Here is a 23,353-nt window from a genome sequence, read left to right on the forward strand (position 1 = left end):
CTGTGCTGGTTTGAATAAGAATGGCCCCCTATGGGCTTCTATGTTTGAATATTTGGTCCACAGTTGGTGGAAGTGTTTGGGAAGGATTAAGAGGGTGGCCTTGCTGGAGGTGGTGTGTCACTAGGGGTGGAATTTGAGGTTTCAAAAGGCACGTGCCGTTCTCAGATAGCTCTCTTTTCTTCTTGCTTGTACATAAAAATGTAGGTTTTCATCTCCAGCTCCATAGCCATGCCTGCCAGCCTGCTGCCATGTTTCTTACCAGGAAGGTTTTGGAACTCAGACCCTTTGTAACTATAAGCTTTAAATAAACTCTTTCTTCTATAAGTTGCCTTGATCACGGCATCTCTTCATAACAATAGAAATGTAACTATGACAGCAAGTAGCAAACGGTTTTGGATCTCTACTGAGTTGCACAGATATTCCAGGTACAAAGAAGTTTTAAGGAGTTCAACTTCAACCCCCTGTGATTTTTCTACCACATTTGGGCTGCTAGATTGACAATCTCTAAAGTTCTCCCCCCACCTCTCACTCTCCCTCCCTCTTTTCCTCCCTCTCCCCTTCCTCCCCCTTTCTCTTCTCCCTCCCTTTCTTGTAAATATGGCTGTATTCCTGTGGCTGTGTTCAAATGCAAGCACAGAGATGAATGTTCATGTGTGTGCCATTACTCATGGGGAGCCAGAGGCTGATGTCTGGTGTTTGCCTCAATCTCTCCCACCTTATTTTTTGAGACAAGTTCTTCCTTCACTAAATCCAGAGCTCACTAATTTGGCTAGGCTGGTTGGCCAATGAGCTCCAAGAGTCTGTTTGCCTCCCCAGTGATAGAATTACAGATGTTCACCACTGCGCTGCACTGTGCTTTTTATATGTAAGCATTGAGGATCTGAACTTAGTTTCTCATGCTTACATAGCAAGCACTTTATTGACCGAGCCATCAGCTCTTTTCTAGCATTATTTTTTTTTAAATGTCAGTCATACCAGAACTTTCTAGAATATATATGTCCTTATCCTTGTGGCATCTAGGGTGACAGAAATTTCCAGTGGGCCCAGGGAAACAATCACAGAATCTGTATAAGTAATCAACTTCTATTCATATACTCCAAATTCTGCTGACCTATACAGGAACCCACCTAGGATCATGGGCAACAAGTTAATGCCTACTATAGAAATGCATGCAATAATCAGATTTTAACAGGGTGAACTGAATGAACTGTTGAGGTGAAGATCCTGTAGTATCTTGTTCCCACAACTGCTGCCATTCCCTGTCAGCTGTCTGGCTCTTAAGCATGAAGGTCAACCTCAGGGCAGCTGGTGAACATGGTAGTCTTCACTGTTGGGCTCAGTCTTAAACCGTTCCCTGTAGATCTGTGTCTCAGGGGAACTTCTTTAAGATATTCTGCCAATGTTAATGTGGTTAGAATTTCCCAGTATCTTCTAGCACAGAGTTCTTTGACTAATGCTCAGTATACTTTGGCTTGGAATGATGGTCTACACCCGATGTGAAAACATTGTTTCTTGATGCTTCACATTTTTCCTTTGTCTGTTTTAAAAGTTTTTTTTTTAATTTGGAAAAAATAACCATATACATTTTCATGAATACTGCCATGCATTGATGCATACACATATTGTGTAATAAGGGTAATTAACATAAGCATTATTCATTTTTTTGTAGTAAGAATGTTCAAAATCCTTTAACTATTTTGAAATATACAATAAAATATCACCCTGCTGTGCAACAGAATTCTGGAAAAATGTGTTATTTTCCAATAGAACTATAACTTTGTACCTGTTGAATAATCACTTCTTGTGCCTCTTGTCTCTAATGTTATTGCAATTCATAATATAATCCACTTAAGTGTGCACTGGTGAATGAATGACTAAAGAAAATCTCTCCTTCCCCACTCCATGGAATAATATTCAGTATTAAAAGAAAGGAAATCCTACAATTTGTGCAATTGACTAACCAGGATAAAATGTCACGTGCATAAGCTTAGTACAGAAAGACAAACATCACACCATCTTCTACATCTGTGGAAACCTTTTATTTTAACGTCATATAGTATCATCTTGTGAATTAACTGTTTCTTGACTTTGCTGAAATTAGTTGCTTTTTCTTCTCCCCCTCTGATAGTACATGGTGGCAAATACGTACTTTCTCACCCATGCCACTTGAGACAGACTAAATACTCACTTTAGGGTATGAGTGTGAAGTTTTACTCTTAATAAAAAAGACTAGAAGGTTGGGGAAGACGGCATTAAACTGGGACAAAAATTGTATATAAAGGTGTATATGAGGGCATCCAGGTGTGAAATACCACAGGGATCCTATCTGATGGTTATGAGGGATTTTTAAAGACCAGAGAGTTTTTCCGCATGACCGTATTACTGAAATAGGCTGTTGTCTTTGGCAGGTCAGTTTGTATGTCTGTAGTTTGGGTTTGTCACAGAAGTGACTAGCAGATCAACTTTTAGACCATCCTCTGTGCCTTCTGGGTGATTTGCTCTGAGGATAGATCCTGGTTCTCAGACCCTGGGACAGGGAACCTCCATCCTAGTAATCACAGAGAATGAGGCATCGAGAAAAGTCCTGGTCCACAGCAGAGGTTGTCTATCTGTCTATCTGTTGAATGAGTAAGTGAATGGTGGGATAGTTCAGTATGGCTAGCACAGCCCCCTTCATCCTACAGGACTGCACAGTTTATTTCCCCTAAGCAAGCAAGACTTTTCTGAGAAGAAATGTCACCCTCTGTGTGAATGGGGGGGGGGGGGGCAGCCGCAGGCTTGAGCTAGTATAAACAGGCAAATTCAAGAACGAAACACAATTAAACAAAACAATTGTTTTTAATTGAGTTCAATCAAATTGTTTCTCAACTCAAATACTGGCAAATTTTTCTTCCTTGGCAGTCACTTCCAACACTTTACCAGAAAATCCTGGCTTGGCAGAAGGATTCTGAGAGAATTGTCTATGGAAACATGATCACTGAACTCTTGTCCCATCAATTGATTTAAAGAATCTATGATGCCTATTATTTCCCGGTTGGACTCATCCACTGTCCTAACTGACTATGATGTGGCATTCAGCAGATATCAAAATAGCAGCATGTGTCACAAGCTTCACTTTCTTCCCACAGTGACCTTGGATTAACCCTTCCCACTTGGCTCCACAGCTAATTAAATCCAGTGACAGTTCAGTGAAGTATTCTGCTGTGAAATATTTAGTTAGTGAGGGTCTTAAATTCTTTCCTGCTTGTCCCGTCCACAGTGCTTGTTTCTCCACAGTCCATCCACTTCAGCGCCTCAGTATTTTGTCAAAACCCAGCAGCATTGCTATGGTAACATCATAAGCCAGCCCCTCGCCCAGCTCTTCAAGGAGTTTATAAAAACCCAGCTGTAAAAGTTGGCCAGCGGCTCCCCGGGCTGCTTGTTTTATGTGTGGTCGTTAGCCTCTCTTCCCTTTCCCTTTTTGCACCACACCTACTACAAATCTGCCATTGAGAAATATTTACAAAGTCATTTAACAGGTATGAAGCCACTGGAGAGGAAATCGAGACAGAGAAAAGCCAGAAAATGTCTCTTCAAATGTGACATTGCTAATTCTAGAGCCGAGGTGGTCACACCCTGCCTCTCCTGAGTTAATTCTGCTGAAATGAGGAGTCTGACTCTCACCTCACTCTAATTTCCTTCCTCTTCCTTGAAAACCGACAAGTCCCTAAGTGCCCTTAAACACAGGGACAGCTACGCATACCCGGCACATTCCGGCAGTCCCAGGAATAGGAGGAAAAACTTTCTAGCAGCTAACGGCCATCACTCTAGAACCAACCAAGCTTCTAGAAATAAGGTGTGTTTACTACTCTTTATTATTTTCTTCAACAAAAAGTATTCTAAGAAATCTGAATCTGCAGCTTCTCTCATGCCTACCAGTTCCCTCCTTTGGTTGACTTGCTCTGTGTGTGTGTGTGTGTGTGTGTGTGTGTGTGTGTGTGTGTGTGTGTGTGTGTGTTGAAATTCCATTCATCTCTATCCTCTGGCTTTATATTATATGTCATGGTTTATAGTTAGAGCTGACTCAGCTGTACCCAAGGCAAAGGAGATTCTTAACATCTGTGGATTTTGCTAGACTTTTTTTTTTTTTTTTTTTTTTAAATAAAACTGAGCTTGTTCAAAAGAAAGCAGGCCTGGTGGCACATGCCTGTAATCCCAGCTGAGGCAGGGGAATTGTCACATTAAGACCACCCTGAGCTGCACAAGGAGACCTGCTTCAATGAGAGGATATGTTTGCAAAAACTCTCAAATTGTTCTAAGAGGGAAAGAAACAACAACGAACCAAATCCAAGGAGTATTATCCAAGTATAACTATTTTGTGTTAGCATCTCTGAAGGGTATTAAATACATGCGTGAATGAATGTATACGTGAATGAATGTATGCGTGAATGAATGAACGAATGAATGGATACATGTGTTCATATATGACATTAGGGACGTTAGAGGCCCATGAGCAAAGATGAGCTGGAAGGTTTGGTGCACTTTTCACATAGGGTAACTTAACTCAGAACAAACATGGAATGCACGTAATTAAAAAGCGCCTAGCGAGAGGTGCTTGAATGACCGTCATATAGCCAGTTAAGAAAGAGCGAGAACTGGCAGCCTGAACAGGAGCTGTTCTGGAGTTGACAAGCTGGGACTTAGGTCACATGTCCACCGAGAGATCTGAGTGTAACGAGCAGCAGTGACACCCCTACAAGCATAACATTCACCAAGTAAAGGGCCTGGCTATCACTACCACCCTTGCCTGTCTCCCACTAAGCACAGTGTTTGATACTAAGTATGGGCACCCAACACTCAAGGTCTGCGTTCTCCGTGAATCCCTGGACATATTCATTTCTAATTAGTAATAACTGGCAGTGTATTATCTCAGGAACTAGATAATTACACTTGAAGTCTTTTGAAGTGTGAAGGGCCCGAAACTATCCATTCTGGCTGAGCTAATGAATCAGCTCAATCCGGATAAAAGTCTGCGTCTTCCCCATTGATAGAATCCGGGAGTAACATCTGAGCCCCTTCTCACGACATGGCAGTGTCAGAATGGATACAATATAGATGCTTATTCCTCAACTTTTTGAAACTATTTTCATGCAGCGTTTGCCTTGGAAATCCCCACTTCCCCCACCACCTTAATGTCAAGAGTAGCTACACCCGTGTGTCAGCAGCTCTGTAGAGGCCCACCAGGTTTATCCAAGATTTCCCTGGAAATTCCCTAGTATGAGTGTGTTGGCGCAATGGAGTATACGGTAATTTTTCTAATATGGGTATATTTTAAAACAACATTCTGAATGAGAAGAAAAATAGTCACATCATTTTCTTCTATAGTGGCAAATTTCTATAGATGAAATATGTAGTTCCGAGTCTTCCCCCCGAAAAAAAATCTTTTTTAAAAAATAAACAAGCAAACAGCTGAGTTTTCTTTGCAGCAATGGATCCAAGCTGTGTGGATGGGCAAGATCACTTAGGAAGAGGAAGAAGGGGGAAGAGGAGGAAGAAGAAGAAGAAGAGGAAGAGGAAGAGGAGGAAGAGAAGGAGGAGGAGGAGACAGGGTGTGTCTTGAGAAATATCAATATTTAATTGTTAGAGACTGAAAGATAGATTTGAAATGGGAACTCAAAAAGCAACAGAGGAATGAGAGACAACTCAAAATTTCTTGGCTGTTTGCTGAATTCCAGATGGGAGAGCATTCTAAGTGCAGACGTTACTCTTCAATGGTCCTGCAAAGTTAGGTCAAATAAGCAAAGCCAATGGTTTTGGTAATTGTTTCCTTCAAAATTCACAGGTGAAATTATTAGCTCCCACTGTATCTTTTGGAGATATGGGGCTTTTAATAAAGTCATTGATGTCGAATGAAGTTCTGAGGGTGAACCCTAATCCACTGTGACTGATGATATTCTTAAATGATAAGGAAAGACATTGGCACAGCGGTGGAGGGAAGACACTGTGGAGGTCCAAGGAGATGGTACCATGTGCAAGCCAAGGATTGCAGCCTCAGGAGGAACCACTCTGCCCATACCTTGATCTTGGATTTTCAGCTTCCAGATCAGTGAGAAATTTTCTATTAATTAATTAATTATTAATAATTTTAATAATTAATTTCTATTGTTCAAGCCATCCAGTCCCAGGTACAGTTATGGCAGACCTTGGCCACAAAACAAGCGACACAAAGTCAGAGGGTATGTATGATACAGTGGTCTGAGAAGGGTTGACAACTGGGGCATTTAAGAGATGAGGTAAGGCCGGCGGTGGTGGTGGCGCACGCCTTTAATCCCAGCACTTGGGAGGCAGAGGCAGGCAGATTTCTGAGTTCGAGGCCAGCCTGATCTACAGAGTGAGTTCCAGGACAGCCAGGGCTACACAGAGCAACCCTGTCTCGAAAAACAAAAAACAAAAAACAAAACAACAACAACAAAAAAACCAACAACAAAAAAAAATGAGGTGCTGTAAGAAACTCAGTAAGTCAGGGTCTTGATAATCTTCGGAAGAAGTCTGAACGTGAAGAGAGGGATCAAGAAAGAGAGTTTCCAAATTGTCAGTGTTAAACTCGAGTTAGTCTATTTATGAAAAATTAAATAAAAACAAGTTTGTTTCTCTCTTTACTGTGTAGTGCTGGCTGGTCGGAATTCCCCATGTAGACCAGGCTGTCCTGGGATTCACAGAGATCAGATTCTAACTTAAAGGTGTGCACCACTGGAGTCGAAAACCATCTTAAAGATACAAAATGTCTCTCAGATTAAAGAGTAGTATTACAATTTGATTTGGTCAAATAATGATAAAAGTTATGCCAAATCAATAATATTCCAATTAATTGAGCAACTAAGATCCAGGTTTATCTGTTTTACTAAAATTTGTTCTCACAGCTTAATGCCTGGAGCCTATCATTTGTTCAACACAGCGTCGCTAAGTGAATGATGAATGATACCCACAAAGTAGGCATTTGCATTCCCAATGTATATATAAGAAGATTAAAATTGATTTTAAAATGTCTCCAGGATTTACGCAGCAGTAAAAACTAATTAGTAATGTAGACACACATAGAAAAAGGATATGCCAACCAAAGAGAAGTACCCTAAATAAAACAAAAAGAGAAAAACTAAAAGATCAAAGGCAAAAACTAGTTTCACTACGACGTTTGCTATTCAGAACAAAAGGCCACCTCTTGGAGGAAAAAAAAATGCATGGGGCTTTAAACTTCTGTGGTGATGGGCATCTCAACACTTTATCACCCCAGGGCTGTTCTAGGGCATGGGGTCCAGAACAAATTATCTGGAAGGTTTTAAGTGGCTTTATTTTTCATTTACATGTGTATTCATGCATGCAAGTGTGTGAGGGAGCAAGCGAATGTGCTTGAGTGTGTGTGTGTGTGTGTAGGGTATGTATGCATGTTCAAGTGCTACAGTGTGGCAGGTGAGGTCCCAGGACTACTTTGCAGAGTCAGTTCTCTTCTCCCATGCTCACCTGGATTCCAGGGATTTAACTCAGGTTGGTAGCCTTGCATGGCAAGAACCTTTACCAGCTAAACCATCAGACAAGCCTTTATTTAAGTGGCTGATTTCCTTGCCTGCATTAATTGGGATGGTTTAAGGCAACATCAAGGATGAGAAGAATCATACCAAATATTATTAATGAAAATATCTTTTTGGAGAAAGATAGATGGGGGCAAAAGAGGCAGAAAGAGCCATCAGGCATTGGTATAGAGAGTCAGAAGGAAAGATGCTTGGGTGGACAGCTTGTTGGGCCGTGGACATTTATCTCTAGGAGAGCATTGTCAAAGCTACTGGGATGCCTCTGAGTGCTAGCGGCTCCATGTGCTCATCAGTGGAGGCTCTGTCCTCCAGGAAAGGGCCTCCTGCCAGTCTTTACCATACTTGTTCTCTGGTAGGAACATCCCTGTGCTTTGAGATGTGGGGGGACTCAACAGCAGAGCCTTGCCACCACCTGCAGCCACAATTGGAAGCCACATCGCCATGGCCACCTCATAGCCCATGTCTTTTTGTCCCTTCTTCCTCAACATGCTCCTTTTATACAAATGAGTGGATGGTGGATAGGAATAAAAGGATGTTGGAAAGCCTGTTTAGTCCAAGACCTGAATTCCATACCAGTACATCGTAAAGGAGCCACTTGGCAGCAACAAACTGAAATTCAAGCACCACTTCTTCTTCTTCTTCTTCTTCTTCTTCTTCTTCTTCTTCTTCTTCTTCTTCTTCTTCTTCTTCTTCGTCAGAAATGGTTAAATCTTTTTATTCTCTTATAAAATGGCGATGTAACATTGTTTTCGAGGAGTTCTTGCTCTGCAGCCCAAGCTGACCTTGAACTTTCGTTCTTCCCGTTGACTTAGCATCTCTCAACTGAAAAGACAACATAAAGGAGAAACAGAAAAAACTCATTCGTGTCTGTCTTCCAATTCTCTTAACGGTTGCCAACACTAACCAGCCCAGCCCCCAGTTTGCCAGTTTGCTTTCTCTTCTTCTAGCCTTATCCTCTTCCCACTTAAAAGCTGCTATGTGGGTTGAGATATATATATATCCCCGAAGTCAAACTAAAGCCACTGGCTTTCAGTGTGCTTGTTAAAAGAGCCTACTATCTATAAGTGCCCACTTAAGCTTTTATGGGCACCAAATGAGTTAACAGTGAGGGACTTTTCTAAGAAAAGAAGTAAGCAGAGATTGGCTGCCCTGCATTTCCCTACCTTGTGCTAAGTTTCAGCAGTAGTAGCCTGCTCAGTGTTTCCTTCTTCTAAAGTAGAGATGTGATACTTGCACATTGTTGTGCTGTACGCATAGTAGAGTAACTCCCCACAGATCATAAGGTATAGTGGTCAGAGGCATTAAGCCCTTCCCAGTACAAATTGCCTCCAAGTCAACCTCAGGGCCTTTCCGTTCCTCTTCTTACTCTGCTATGCTACAGAAAACCCCAGTTACTCTTTTCAGCTGCCAGCGACCGTCATACTACTGTGTTCTGCCATGAGATAGATCATCTACCTCCCACAAGTCAGTAAGGACATGTCATATGCTTCTATGTTTGACTTAAATCTCCCACCACAATGATCTCCAGATCCATCCATGTTGGGACAAAAGTCAGGTTTCTGCCCATTCTCATGAATGAAACAGTATGACCCCATGTATTTTTTTTTCTAAAGCAGTAAACTGAGTCACAGAATAAAGTATACTTTTACTTTTACATTTCCTCAATGTGATGGTTTGTATATGCTTGGCCCAGAGAGTGGCACTATTAGGAGGTGTAGCCTTGTTGGAGTAGGTGTGTCACTGTGGGCATGGGCTTTAAGACCCTTCCCCATAGCTGCCTGGAAGCCAGTCTTTTCCTAGTGGACTTCAGATGAAGATGTAGAACTCTCAGCTCCACCTTCACCATACTTGCCTAGATGCTGCCATGTTCCTGCCTTGATGATAATGGACTGAATCTCTGAACCTGTAAGCCAGCCCCAATTAAATGTTGTCCTTATAAGAGTTGCCTTGGTCACGGTGTCTGTTCACAGCAGTAAAACCCTAACTAAGACACTCAAGAAAGATACTACAGTCAGAGCTGGGCAGTGGGCACACGCCTTTAATCCCAGCACTTGGGAGGCAGAGGCAGGTAGATTTCTGAGTTAAAGGCCAGCCTGGTCTACAGAGTGAGTTCTAGGACAGCCAGGGCTACACAGAAAAACTCTGTCTCAACCCCCCCCCCCCCCAAAAAAAAGATACTACAGTCAGAAATGTAACAGAAAGGCTGAGATGGCTCAGTTGGGGAAGCACATGCATAAGGACCCAAGTTCAGCTCTCTGTCACTCACACAAAACAAGACAAAACAAAAACCTGGGCAGGTACTGGGCAGAGTCAGATGGATCACTGAGCAGCCAGTTGAGCTGGATTAGTGAGCTCAAAGCTCAGAGAAAGACCCTGTCTCAAAAAGTAAGATGGATAGCAATTGAGGTAAACATACAACATCTGGCTTCCATATACACTGGCATGAATGCACACACAAACATGACCACATGTATACATACAATGTACACACAAAACAAGTTATATAAAAAATTTGGCCAGGCGGTAGTGGCACATGCCTTGGGAGGCAGAGGCAGGCGGATTTCTGAGTTCAAGGCCAGCCTGGTCTACAGAGTGAGTTCCAGGGCTATACAGAGAAATCCTGTCTCGAAAAACCCCCTGTTCAAAAAAAATTTGAACAGTGAGATTGCACTACCTTTAGAAGCTAAGTGTCAGGACCTGTGTCCATGTATGCTTGCAGTTGGCTGTTGATTCTTCCATGTGTGGTAATACTGGCCACACTATTTCATTTGAACGAAGCAATTTTTTTTTTTTTAGCATTTCAGAGGTGAAAGAGTTTCAGGACATATTTTTCTGGCTTCTAATAGATCAGTTCCTTATCTGAGCACTTCTAGTTTAAACTTATCAGTAATTGTATTATTCCCAATTTTTTTTACTCTCTTTAGTAACATGTGTTTGAGACTTATGGTAGGAGAGGAGAGTGGAGACAGATCAAGGCAAATTAGAGTTATTTTTCTTTTCCAGAATAAAGGATCAGGGATTGATGGACTTAGTAACAGTTCTGTTTTTCTGCTGAGGCCTGAGGGCTCAGCCACCTCTGTATGTGGAACACTGTCTAGCATTTCTCAGCATCTCTGATACAAAACAAAAACTCTGTAGAGCTCATCTGTAAAAGACTCACTTACTGGAAGCTGTGAATAGCCCACGTCAGAAACTTGAACAATTCAGAGGATTTAGACCCATGGATTGTTTCATAGTTTGGAGCTTCAGTATCACAAATCCACAGTCCCAAACACTGTCACTTACTATTTTGTTCAATTCAGAAATGGCCAAAGGATGGCTTGGAGATAGTCATCAGAAGCTAGAAGAGCAGCTGTCCTTGCAGTGGTGGGGAGGGAGGCAGTCCTGTGCTTTGTAAGACTAGACCTGCGCCATGTGATTGCTGTCTGGATACCAGAAACAGCTGTCAGTTGTATTTCCTGCAGCACATCTCTTGGTTGTGTTTTGTAACATGTGGTCTTTGGTCAGTCTTTCTGGGTTTTCATCCTTATTTGGTTTGGCCACCCTCAGTGGAATCTTATGGAAGAATTAAACTGAGGCTTCCCATGGAGATGAGAATCCGTTCAGTCTTTAACCTAGTTTTCAGACTTCAAAACTCAAGGTTATGCAATCTTGGTTCTAGCAAGTCCTTTCTTTCCTTCTTTAGAGGCTTTGTTTTCCTCCTCAAATGTTTTGTTTTCTTTTTAAAAAAAAAAATGGTCATGAGTACTTTTCTTTAAAAAAATTATTTGAACCCCCCCCCAGAACAGTATATTTTGACCATTGTCCCCTCCCAGCCCCGTTCCCCAGATCCTCCCTGTTGGTTTCTCCACGAACTTTCCATGCTCCAGTAACTGCTATTGTCTTAACATTTTACCCAGGGTTTATATCCTCAACATCAACAGCAGTCTGAAAGGCTTTCTTTTTATTTATTGATGGAACAACTTACTTAAGTGTTTGTCTTGGACAGCGTCTGTGCTGGGTGCTGTTGGAAATGTTTGCCATTGACATAGATCCCCAGGCAAAGCAGGACATGCTGCGATTGTTTCAGCTCAGCCTTGCTCCCATGGGTTTGTTTAATTCCCACATTGTTGTCAACACAGCGAAAGAACAGAACAGGAGTCAGGCTGTCTCTGCCTTGGTCTTTTCTTTGGGGAAAGATGAGAACAAGGAAACCTTTCCTAATAGCTTCCAGAACTTTCCCATCCTGCTTTTTTTTTTTTTTTGGTTCTAGAATTAGCTAACAAATTCTTATTACAATGTGACAATGTTTGGCCTAGATAACCATTTCTGATAGAGTAGATGTTGGGAAAATAGCTATCATGACTACAATGAGCATATACAAAAAGTCATAAAATTCCAGGATGGAGGTGGTGAACCAGAAGGCAGACATAACCGACATGATTTGGGTGATAAACTTAGTCTTTAAGAGTGTGCTAACTGCTGACTTGGTGACTGGTCTTGAGTGGAGAAAAGGGGAAAAGACACTTTAATTTGCCAATGAGGCAATAACAACAGGAGAGAACGAGATACATATAAGGTTCCTGGTTACATTCTTTGGCTGAGATACAGGTAATGTGAAACGAGTGGCTTTAGTTGTTTGTTTCTGCAAGGATAAAACACTCAGACCCACGCTTACAAAGCCTTGCTCACAGGTGTCCTACAGCCTAGGTCAGTTCTGTAGATATCTTCTTAGTCCTGAACCCAGGCTGACAGACTAACACCATACCGAGGACATACTTTTTTTCATGACAGAGAATAGAAATCAAGCATCTGAGGTTTCTAGGTGTCCAGTGGACTAGAGAACACTGAGTGCCCCAGTTAAAAATCAAGCCAGATCACTCCATTTTAGCCCTAACAAGCAGCCCTAACATCTGGGGACGTGTTTGGGTCCCGGAGGCGGCAGATGTCATGATCAGGTGTGCTGTTGTCTACCAGGCATCTGGATACCAAATTGTCTTGGAACCAGGAAGTTTTGCAAGGGTCCAAAGAAAAAAGAACTCAACAGCCCCCAGTTACTATCCACTGCTTTATAGCATGGGAGATTTGATTTGCCAAACATGGCGGTGGCTCAAGTGCCTGACACTGTAAATGGGGCCTCCATTTTGATCCTACTATAAATCACCGGTGTATAAATGCATAGCTATGGTTCTCTATTGCAATTACCTCCTCTGTTTGCGTCACACAACTGTTGGCTTGCTTTGGATGGAGACGAAATGTGCGAACCTGAGAACCAATTGCCAGTGGTCAGAGCACAGCTGTCTCCATACAATCCTGGCCTTTCCATTTTCATTCCAATCTCTGAATGATGGCTCACATTAGAAAATTCTAACCTAGAGAAAAATAATGTAATCTGTGCTTTCAGCACGAGGTAGAGGGGGTTCTGGGGAGAGATGATGGGGAGGCCAAGTTGTCAAGGCAACCAGTACAGATAAAAAGAGGACCCAAGAGTATAAAGAGAGATCAGGACAGGACTTCTTCGTGCTGTATTTGTCTGATTTCTGGGACAATAAAAAATACTGGAGACAATTGGCGTATGAATAAGAAAAATGTATATGACGATCAGCTTCGGAGATTCAGTCTCTGATCGCTTCGAGTATCGACTGGGCCTGTGGTGAAGGCAACATACCACACAGCAGGACTATGTGGCCAAGAAAAACCACTTTTCTCATGGCCAATAATCAAAAGAAGGGAAGGAAACGGTGTGGCTGTGGTTTCACTGGCCTCCAAAGACCCAAGGACAGTCCATTAGGTCCCCTTCAAAACCTTTACAGTTTCTCAAAAGTATTTCCCTGGAAACCAACACTTAAATATATGTGTCTAGCTTTTAGCAAGAGCCCTAAGTGCTATTATTTAAAGACAATAGGCATAAAACTTTAAAACCTTAAATATGAGGTCTTGAGTGATGGGCTCTCTATGGCTAAAAGCACTGTTGCCCTGGCAAAGAACCCTGAGTTTGTTTCCCTGTGTCCACACGGAGGGAAGCAGCCCCTAAGACGATTTAATGTCTTATGTCGGCCTCCATAGGCACTGCACACACGTAGTGCACAGACATATGTGCCGGCAAATAAATAAATATTTAAAAATAAGCAAATATTTTTTAAAAAACTTAAATGTGTAGAAGAGTGCTGTGATCATGGGTCAGCTTTGAGCTGTTTCTCATTTTCCGTAGTCAAGAAAGTGACAGGGACCCAACAGAACCAGGATGACACTTTGCCTCTGTGTTTCTTAAAGCTTGGGATGGAGGGAGATGCATCTTATTTAACCCTCATTCCTACATCCTTTAAACCCTTATTTTATCCTGGCCAGGTAAAATTTTAAGAGAAGAAAACTGAGACTCTAAAAGACTATCAAACTGGCTCAACATCTGGCACCGAATTCTGTTCTTGGAATTCCAGAATCCAAACACTTCCCATTGCCTAAGGCCTTTTCCCCTTGTAAACTGAGGCACGGAAATGGAGTCCTACACCCTGAGGTGGTCCAAGAGCCAAACAAGTCAGAGGAACTAGCCTCACCTTTCTTGAACTTGTTTCTTTAGGAGTCCTTCCTTCAACCAGGGACCTACCTAATACCCAGAAATGTGCCAACCCCCAAAAGGGATGCTCTCGCTGCAAAAACAGGAGAAGGATTAAGACCATACAGCTCATAGGAAATTCAAAGAGCACTATGGTAGCCTGCCTTTACTTGTGGAGTTTTAAGAATTATATTTAACTTGGATCCAGGTAAGTTACATCGAGTCATAATTACTGATGTAACTCCCACCCACCGCCAATTGAAATCCAGACTCCAAGAGGACAGTGCTAAGTCTGCTTTTGCGTTCCTATTGTCTATTTTATGATAATTTCTCAATAAAGATCTGGTGAGCAAACCCTTGTGTGGCTGAGTGACTAAGAGAACGGGAAGTGATAGCCCTGGGGTAAGAATTAAGTGCTAAGCTTTCCTTTGCTGTGGTACTGGCCCTTTAAACTAGGAAACTGTCCATTCACTAGCCAGATGTGCTAGTAGTAGCCTAGCGACCGACCCTCTAACCCTCTTCTGGGCCTAATTCTTCCTAATCACTTACCACAGGGTACAGTATCTGAAGCAAAGGTCTCATTCATCATACTAGTCTTCCGATGACAAATCTCCAAAGTTCCTCCATTCGACTCAGAGTTTAATGGTACATCTGAGACCACGGTGAGAGTATGCGTACAACCCAAACTAGAGGTCTATCACTTAAAAGCCAAACTGGCGACTAGGTGACCTAGATTGCATGCAGTGTCCATAGGGAACCATTTGCAATTTCCCAACTGCTTCAGGATGGATCTCTTCCCACTCAGGACCTTCTCCACCTGAACTCCAAATTATCCTTCATGACATAATTCAAATGTCTTGACTGTCCCATCAACGTGGGGTCATTTGTCCCTTCTTCTGAGATAAAAGGCACTTTTGTCATACCGATGTCTTCTGATTGTGAGTTTTTCTGTCTCTGTCTCCCCAGACACTGAACTGAGTGGTGTCTGGCTACTCCTCTCTGCATGGCTGATTCCCAGTGTAGAGCTGTGCAGATCATAGGCGTTAGGCACATGGCGGCTGGACAAAGGAAACTGTCAACGAGAAATAACGAGGCGGCTGCTTATCAGTCAGGCTTTAATCCAGGCTTCCTTTTCGGAGTCTCCACGCAGGTTTCAGATCGCAGTTTGGAGCCCTGTCACTGCCGATGAAACACATCTTCTATGACTGTGTGATGTACAAGTCATGTCTTGCAGTCACAAGACCTCTCCCGAGAGGAGCCGTAACATGAAGGTGGTGTCTGAGGCCAGGGAAGTCCTCATAGGCTGTCTGGTATAAATTCTGATAGGTTTACAGCTAAGATGGCGCCGTTTGGCTCGGCCTCATCCACATTCACCCTGGCCCCGTTACTACAATCTCCTCATAGTAAAAGCTACTTTGTGAACACAACGCAGAGTCGATCATTATGTGAAACCGGTGCTTGTGCTCTAAGTCGCTCAGGGCTGGTATATCAAAGCATGTTCTCAGTAGGGAGTAGCTACGATATTTTTTTTTAAAGCCCAGGAATGTCAAGAGACTGACCGGATCTGCTCGCTTACAGCTGAGAGCTGTTTCCCCTCTCCTTTGTGGCAAGGATGGGGGATGACAGCAAACCTTCATCTTCCCTGACAGGATAACTCAGACATTTTCCCCTGGGGGAAAGGCGATTGATCATCAGCCTCTGCTCAAAAATAGCGGGGAGCACACGAAAGCTCTCACAGAGCCGCGTCCTTTGTAGCCGCCTCCTTTGAAAACATATGAGAACCCACAGGAGCCCATCGTTAGACAAGCAGGCCACTTGTGATTTTTTTTTTCTAAAGGCTTTTAGGTAGTTGGTCCTATCACCAAAGGCCCCTTCTGCTCTACAATGAAGCCTGGCAAAACTCTCCTCAGCCCCCAGTGCAAGGCTATCCCATCCACTCTGCTCATCCTAGATCACCCTCCCCTCTGACATCGGAAAGGCTCTTTCTGCTTGCCGCTTACTATGGGATACTCATAATTTCTAATGTATTGGGCCGTGTACCCTCATCTTATGTTTCTAGTAGATTGAAGGTTTCTCAAGGACAAGGGACTTAACGGTGTGCTTTATGGAAGTTCTGTAGTGTTCACTACAGAGCTGAGTGGATAAACATCTTCAATCAACGCAATTGCAACAAGGAGTAAAAAGCAGGCGAGATAGTAATCATATGAAGTCAACTTCTTTTCAGTCAAATGTGTAAAAAGCAGCCACCTATTCATAGCTGCGTGTGCCATTTCTTTGAACCAACCTAGATAACAGACAATTCTCTATATAGCCTGGCAAACTAATCTGCTGGCAACCTGAAGCTGGTCCCTAATTTGTGCTAACAAACTTTATGTTCTTGCTATAAGAAAAGGATACAGAACTTGAAAAACAAAGATGACAAAACTAATAATAGTGATGATAAAAGACCACACCATTACAAATCCCAGAATCAATAGCCTAAAGCTACTTGGGAAATAACAGAAGTTCCTGGAAGATGGCCCCCTGAGCATGCCTGGGAGGTGACTAGCTTGATTATCTGATATGGAAAAGCCATTTTATTGGTGGGAGAGGCAATTCCCTGGTCAGAGGAACTTGACTGTATAAGCTGATGGAAGGGGCCAAGCCCTATGTGTGTGGGTTGATTGCTCTCTTCTGACTACAAACGTAATATGACCAGCTGCTTCAAGTTCTTGCTGCCTTGGTTTATTGTGATGGACTGCCTCTGGAGCTATGAGTAAAACTCAGGACAGACGGTATGATTGCTACTCCTCGCTGTCAGCCTGACTACATCTGGAATGAACTACAATCCAGAAATGGAGGACACATCTATCTCCAGATCTTGAGGCACGATGGCCATGAAAAGCTTAGGCCCTAGGGAGGTAGTATATGCTTTAAATCTCAAGAGACAGAGGCAGGCAGATCTCCGAGTTCAAGGCCAGCCTGGGACAGAACAATTTCCAAACCCAGGCATGGTGGTACACACCTTTAATCTGGTCCATACCTTCTGCTAGAGGCCTACACAAGGAAAACTGGAAAAGGAAGTGTTTGTTCTTCATCATCTGCTTGCATTCGACAGCACATCTGTTGGAACCTACTTCTGGATTCCGGCTTATACAGAAGACCAGCTGAAACGCCCAGCCTCGTGGGACTGAGATGCCCATTGTTGGGTTAGTTGGACGGCAGACTGTAAGTCATTCCAATAAGTTCCCTTAATATATGGAGACATTCCATAAGTTTTGTGACTCTAGAGAACCTTGACTAATACAAATGGTTAGAATCGGTGTCTTATAAAGGAAGTCAGGACCACGTTGCATTCTTTCTAAAATAATCTTATTACATTTGTTTTAATGTGAGTGCACCCATAGGCGGGCTTGTGTGCCACAGTGTATATATGGAAGTCAGAGGACAAATAAGTTCTCACATCCTGTCACATGGGTTCTGGGGATTGAGCCCAGGTTATCAGTTTTAGTGGCAAGTGCCTTTATCCATTGCTGTGGTTGTTGTTTGTTTTGTTGTTGTTATTGCTGTTGTTGTTGTTTTGGTTTTCTTTTTCTTTTTTTGTCAGCTTGACACACACGAGAGTCATCTAGGAAGAGGGACCTCAATTGAGAAAATGTCTCCATCAGACTAGCGTGTAAATGAGCCTAAAGGGGCATTTTCTCCATCAGTGATTGATGTGGGAGAGCCCAGCCCATAATAGGCAGTGCCATTCCTAGGCCATAGGTGGTAATAAAGCAGGCTGAACAAGCCATGGGGACCAAGCCAGTAAGCAGTGTTCCACAGTCCCTGCTTCAGTTCCTGCCCTGAATTCCCCCTCAGAATGGGCTGTAATTGAGGTGTGTAAGCCGAATAAACCCTCGCCTCCTCAAATTGTTTTTAGTCATGAAAACAGCAACAGACAGCACACGTCTTACCCACTGAGCTGTGCTGGGTTTTTGTACCAAGCAAACACAGGGCTTACAAAACTCATACACAGTGGCTTTCTCAGACTCGCGGTGATGAGGGTCTGAGGAATTTTGTTATTCCATTTTTATATGCCTTCATTTTTTTCTCAAAAATTACACTTTCTTTCCTCCTATGGAAAAAATTTCACTATAGCTATAGTACCAAGCTATTAACTTTGTATATATTAATTATACTAATATACATACATATATAATGGGTTTCATTATGAAGTTTTCATATATATATGTCTGCAATATATTTTGATCCTGTTTGCTCTAAGCTACCCTATTTTATTTCCTCTCTCACCCCCCCCCATCTCCTTCCTTTCCAATTCATCCCCCTAGAACTTCCACGTCTCTTGTTTCTTGGATGACATAGAGAGAAACATTAAAACTGTTTACAGGAACATTGGTGAGAGCTATTTACCACCCCCCACACACCATCCAGGAACTGAATCTAAGTCCCCAGGAAGCAGGGCTAGGTCTTCATAGGCTCCTCCCACTCCATGACAGGTTGCTATCTGGCCCAGTCTCTCCAAGCTTTTGCACAGATGATGGCGGCTCTTATGAGCTCAGGACTGTTCATGCTGCGGACTTCCCTGCGGTCAGCCTTCCATGCTTCTCCTCTGACTCCTGAATTCCTTGTGATCCTTCCTCCTAGCTAGCACCAGAGCCTTAATGGGGCAGCATGTGATGCAGGTGTCGTGTACAGCTGAGCAGCTGACTTGTTTATTCTCACCACACACCAGTTATGAGCCTCTGGGGTGACTGCTGTTCCCTTCAGAGGAAGCTGCTTTGAGCCAACCTGGAGGCCGCAGCAACATATGGGTATACAAGGTTATTTAGAAAGCACAAGGTGTGCACATGTACACATCATGACCTACAGAAGGGTTTTGCACCAATAATGTACTATCCATTTTCTGAGTCTTTATGTCTTATAGAATAAGGCAGTTGTTTATCTTGCTATACTTAGAAGGCTTTTCCTTCAAAAACAATAAGGACAAAAAGAATGATATGGAAGATGAGAACGATGCTAGTGGCTAATATTTATATGTTGACCGGGCCTTCTGTTGCTGTGATAAAATTCCTGGGGATAATCAACATTGAAAGAGGAAGGAGTTTATTTGGCTCAAAATGTAGGAGTGGCCCTGATCCTTTATGCCTGTAAGAGTATATGATGAAGTCTTCGGCCAAGTGTTCCGTTTAATTCCTGCTGGCCAGAATAAGAGAGATGGGAAGGAGGCAGGGTCCCAATATCCCTTTCAATGGCATGGTCTCGATGATCTAGTTTCTTTCCCACAGACCTCAGCTCCTGAATGTTCAGATACTTCTCAGTCAAGCCTCAGGCTGCTGACCACGCCTTTACTGTGAGAATCCTTTGGGGAGATATTCCAGATCCAAACTTAGGCTCCCACTGTAAACAATTACTTACTAGGCTTTATTGATTTAGGTCCATTTCATTACATCTGCGTTTGTATGTTAGGTCCGCTAACATTAGCCGTAACCTTATTTGAGAAGTCAGCCGTGATGGGCAACTTCAGTGGTTTGTTTTCCTTTGGAATAACCTAGGAACATGGGTGGGTCTGATGGTGACTCAGATTCAGCCTTAGTTTATCTTTTCCTTTAATTTTCATGAGCCTGTTTGGCCAGTTGGGGAGTGTCAGCTCCTCTAGCGCCGTATTTCTCTCCCCATCCCTGTGTAGGGATGGCTACCTGGTAGATTCACAACATGTCCTCTTTCACTTATACAGTTGACATTTCCCACAACCCTGACTGTGAATCAGTGATTTGACAAAGCAGTGAGGATGGGTGAGGCCCACTGTGAGGAAAATGTAAATGTGATGAATGTATATTTCTTCAAGACCTATAAGGGAGCCTATGTAATGATAATAACAATAACAACAACAACAATAACGAGAAAACCCACATGCAATGAACAGGTCCCCGGTAAGCTCCTTAATGAATGTGAGATTATTTCCAACTATTTTGTCTGTATCTGTTGTAGGCAGGCATGTTCTAAGATGCTTGGGTTTGAAATCTCTGAACACTAGAAATAGTAAAAGAGAAACTGTGGGCACTCCAAATGGCTTAAAAATAAATCCCAGACATCCTCAAGAAACTCCCCCTCCTAGGGGAATTATTAACTTGTGAGCATGGTGTAGGCATTCTCAGAAGACACCCTCATGTCTCCGAGTGTCCACTGTCCACATTTTAGAATGAGCCTTTCCCACATTTCTCGTGGACTCCCAAACACACAGAATGGCCCAACCAAAACAACTGCTCGTGCCTCCACCCTATTTGTACCAATTCCCATCCTTCCCAGTTCTGTTTTGGCATTTCCCTTGGGCCGTCGGCTTCTCAGAGAGCTCGCTGTTGGCTGGTAGCTATTGGAAGGAAATGGGAGAAGGCGGTATGAGGTTAGAGAACCAGAGTACCTGGTCTTTGATGCTAATCACAACCTGAGAAATTCTAAAATGCACTAGTTTTCTTTAAAAAAAAAAAATCATGACATTTCCTCCAAAGACAAAGTTGAACTCTATAGAATTCCTCCCCCTTCTCTGATTAGTACAGGAATCTTAGATGTTGGCTTGCAGGGCTAGCTGACTTTCCTGTGGTTGGTGGGCAGAGTAAGCCAAGATGGCTGAATTCCCAAGCTCTCTGGATGTGTGTGAAAGTTTTCAGCCTCTGCCCAAGCTTTTTTTTTTGTCTGCCAAGTGGTATGATAAAACTTGTGAGAACAGGTTTCCATGAAGTACCTGATGCATCTGCATATCTTGCATCCATTCCTGGCAGGAAACCAGAGTAAAAAGGATTCAAAGCCTTCTAAAATACTAGAAAGGGCTTAATCTGAACTTCCAGGTTAGTGATTACTCCAAGGAGTGCTATTTATTTTGACTTTACCCAGGAAATCCTCACGACAGTTGTATGCAACTCCAGTCAGCTTCAACTGGCTGAGGCTTGCGCCAGCCTTGTCTGTCCATCTAGATGGATTGCAAGACGCATTTTTAGCAATTGGGCCTGAGGAATCTGTGACCTGAAAGGTCCCTTTCAACAATGAAGCTGTTTTAAGAACTCAGCCATCATGATAGCGACAGATCTTTAGATGGCCAAGTCCTTATACATGAATGTTTTCTTTAATCTTAGGGGGAAAGTCTCCATCTGTTGTAAAGGCATTGATATGAATACCTTAGTTAAAGCATGTCTTCTCTCCAATAAGAAACAGAGTTACAAGAGAAATATGTGTTGTTGGCTTCCTTCAGGAATGAGCTCACTGTCCCACTTTCTGGGGAATGGATGGAAGTCTTGATGTCAGTACTACAATAGGCTTTAATCTTTGTTAACCCCTCCACTTAGACCCACGGGAGCATTGATGAAGGCTGTCCTGCACGTGGAAGATCAGTTCCCTTTATCTTCCTCTTCTCAGTTCTGTTTAGAAAAGCTCACTGAAGTCCAGCTGCCCAATACATATTCTGTGGAGAGCAAGAACTTTTATAACCAAAACCTTGCCTCTTTGAAAGCCTCCAAATTACCTTCCAGTACAGAGATATGTATTGTTATGGCAATTGTCTCTCTAAACAATACATTGGTGGGGGGTGGGAATATAATTCCTTGTTATGTAATTGATAACCGTAACCATAATAACATTTCAATGACATTAACTTGATTTTGGGTTATGACCCATATATGTTGGCTTGTTTAAAAGGGGGTAAACCTAACATATCTTTGCTAGTCCAAGAAACATCCATGAATGTTGGCATTACATGGGGGTTGGTCAATGATTTAGAACCTGGACATACATCAGAACCAGGTCTCTAATGTCTTGTGTCTCCATGAAAGTATGTGGTGTCAAGTATTGCTCCTCTACAACACTGCCTCCAGCCAAGGGGAAGCTCAGCTGAGGCCTCAAACACAGGGTGATCTGATGAGATGGATGTGTCCCCAGATGGGAGCACCAGGCAGGCTCAGTTTCATTTTGTATTATCCATCTTTGGTTAATCTCAAGATTCAAATTTTCCCAACTTTTCCAAGTCTAGTGAAAGAAAATCTCAGTCTGTGGCCGGTATATCTCATGGGAGAGTGTTCGTGTGACTATTTTGAAGGTTTCTAATAAAAACAAAGCAGGCCATTATTTCTGTTAATACAGAAATCCTAGTTCACAGAGAGTCCATTTAACTGGAGTGCTATTGGAGATACTCACGGATAAGAATTTTTTGTTGTTGAGCAAAATCTCCTTTTGGTAATTGGTAGTTATAAGGGACCAGGAAAGGTAGACGAGAGACTGGTGAAAGGCCCCTGGGAAAAGGACTCTGTTCTACTCACTTGCCTGCCTCCACAAGAGAACAGCCTCTCCCATTTTGTTTTAGTTTTTTTTGTTTTGTTTTGTTTTGTCTTTTTTTCTTTAACGTAGCATTCTTTCAATAAAACTATGTCTGGGATTATCTTCCCATTCTGCCATACAAATTTCACATGGGTTTTATTCGGAAATCAAATGGCAAGATTTCAGAGACTATAGAGCCCCCCTGCCCCTTTCCATCACCTGCCTTCCTGTAGCAAACTTTCCAAGGGGTCCAGGAATACTGTGATGTTTGAGGAATCTTTTTGTACTTGGTGAAGAGCCACAGCTGGACATGAGTGATGTCTTTGGGGAAAAAAATGTAGTCTGGTCCTCAAGTTTAGCTTGTTTAGTCTGGGCCCCAGAACTCAGAAATTCAGACTCTACAATGCAAAATGACCGCCAGGGAGGCTTGCATCTACCTTCCATTGTGAATGCCCAGTATCTACATAATATTTGATCTAGGGCAAAGGTCAGATTCTTCTCTTCTATGTAGGTTGCTACACCCGTGACTCATAGGCTTGCCTCTGGATGCTAAGCTAACTCTCCTTAAGTGAGTGGTAATTTTAAGAAATAATAATGTCATTACTTTAATTGTGTGTGTATGAATGAGGACGTGTGTGTGTGTGTGTGTGTGTGTGTGTGTGTATACCTACCCATGGTAGTCGGAGGCCAAGTTCTCAAAAGTTGGTTCCCTCCTTCCACTGTGGGATTCTGGGTAAAACTCAAATCATCAGGCTTGCCCACCAAACACCCTTAGAGCTCAGCCATCTCACCAGATCACCGTTAATACACAAAGGATACTTGTCTCTAAGTCTGGACCCCTGGTGTACTTTTGGCCCATTTATGTTCTGTGTCTCTCATTCTGGTCTTTCTTAGTGCTAGTTCAACTTGGTCACTTTATAAGCCCAAATCCAATGCATTTCATTTCATAGCTCATACAGAGATTCCACCTTAT

The sequence above is a fragment of the Arvicanthis niloticus genome, chromosome 8 (assembly GCF_011762505.2).
Source record: "Arvicanthis niloticus isolate mArvNil1 chromosome 8, mArvNil1.pat.X, whole genome shotgun sequence".
NCBI lineage: Eukaryota > Metazoa > Chordata > Mammalia > Rodentia > Muridae > Arvicanthis > Arvicanthis niloticus.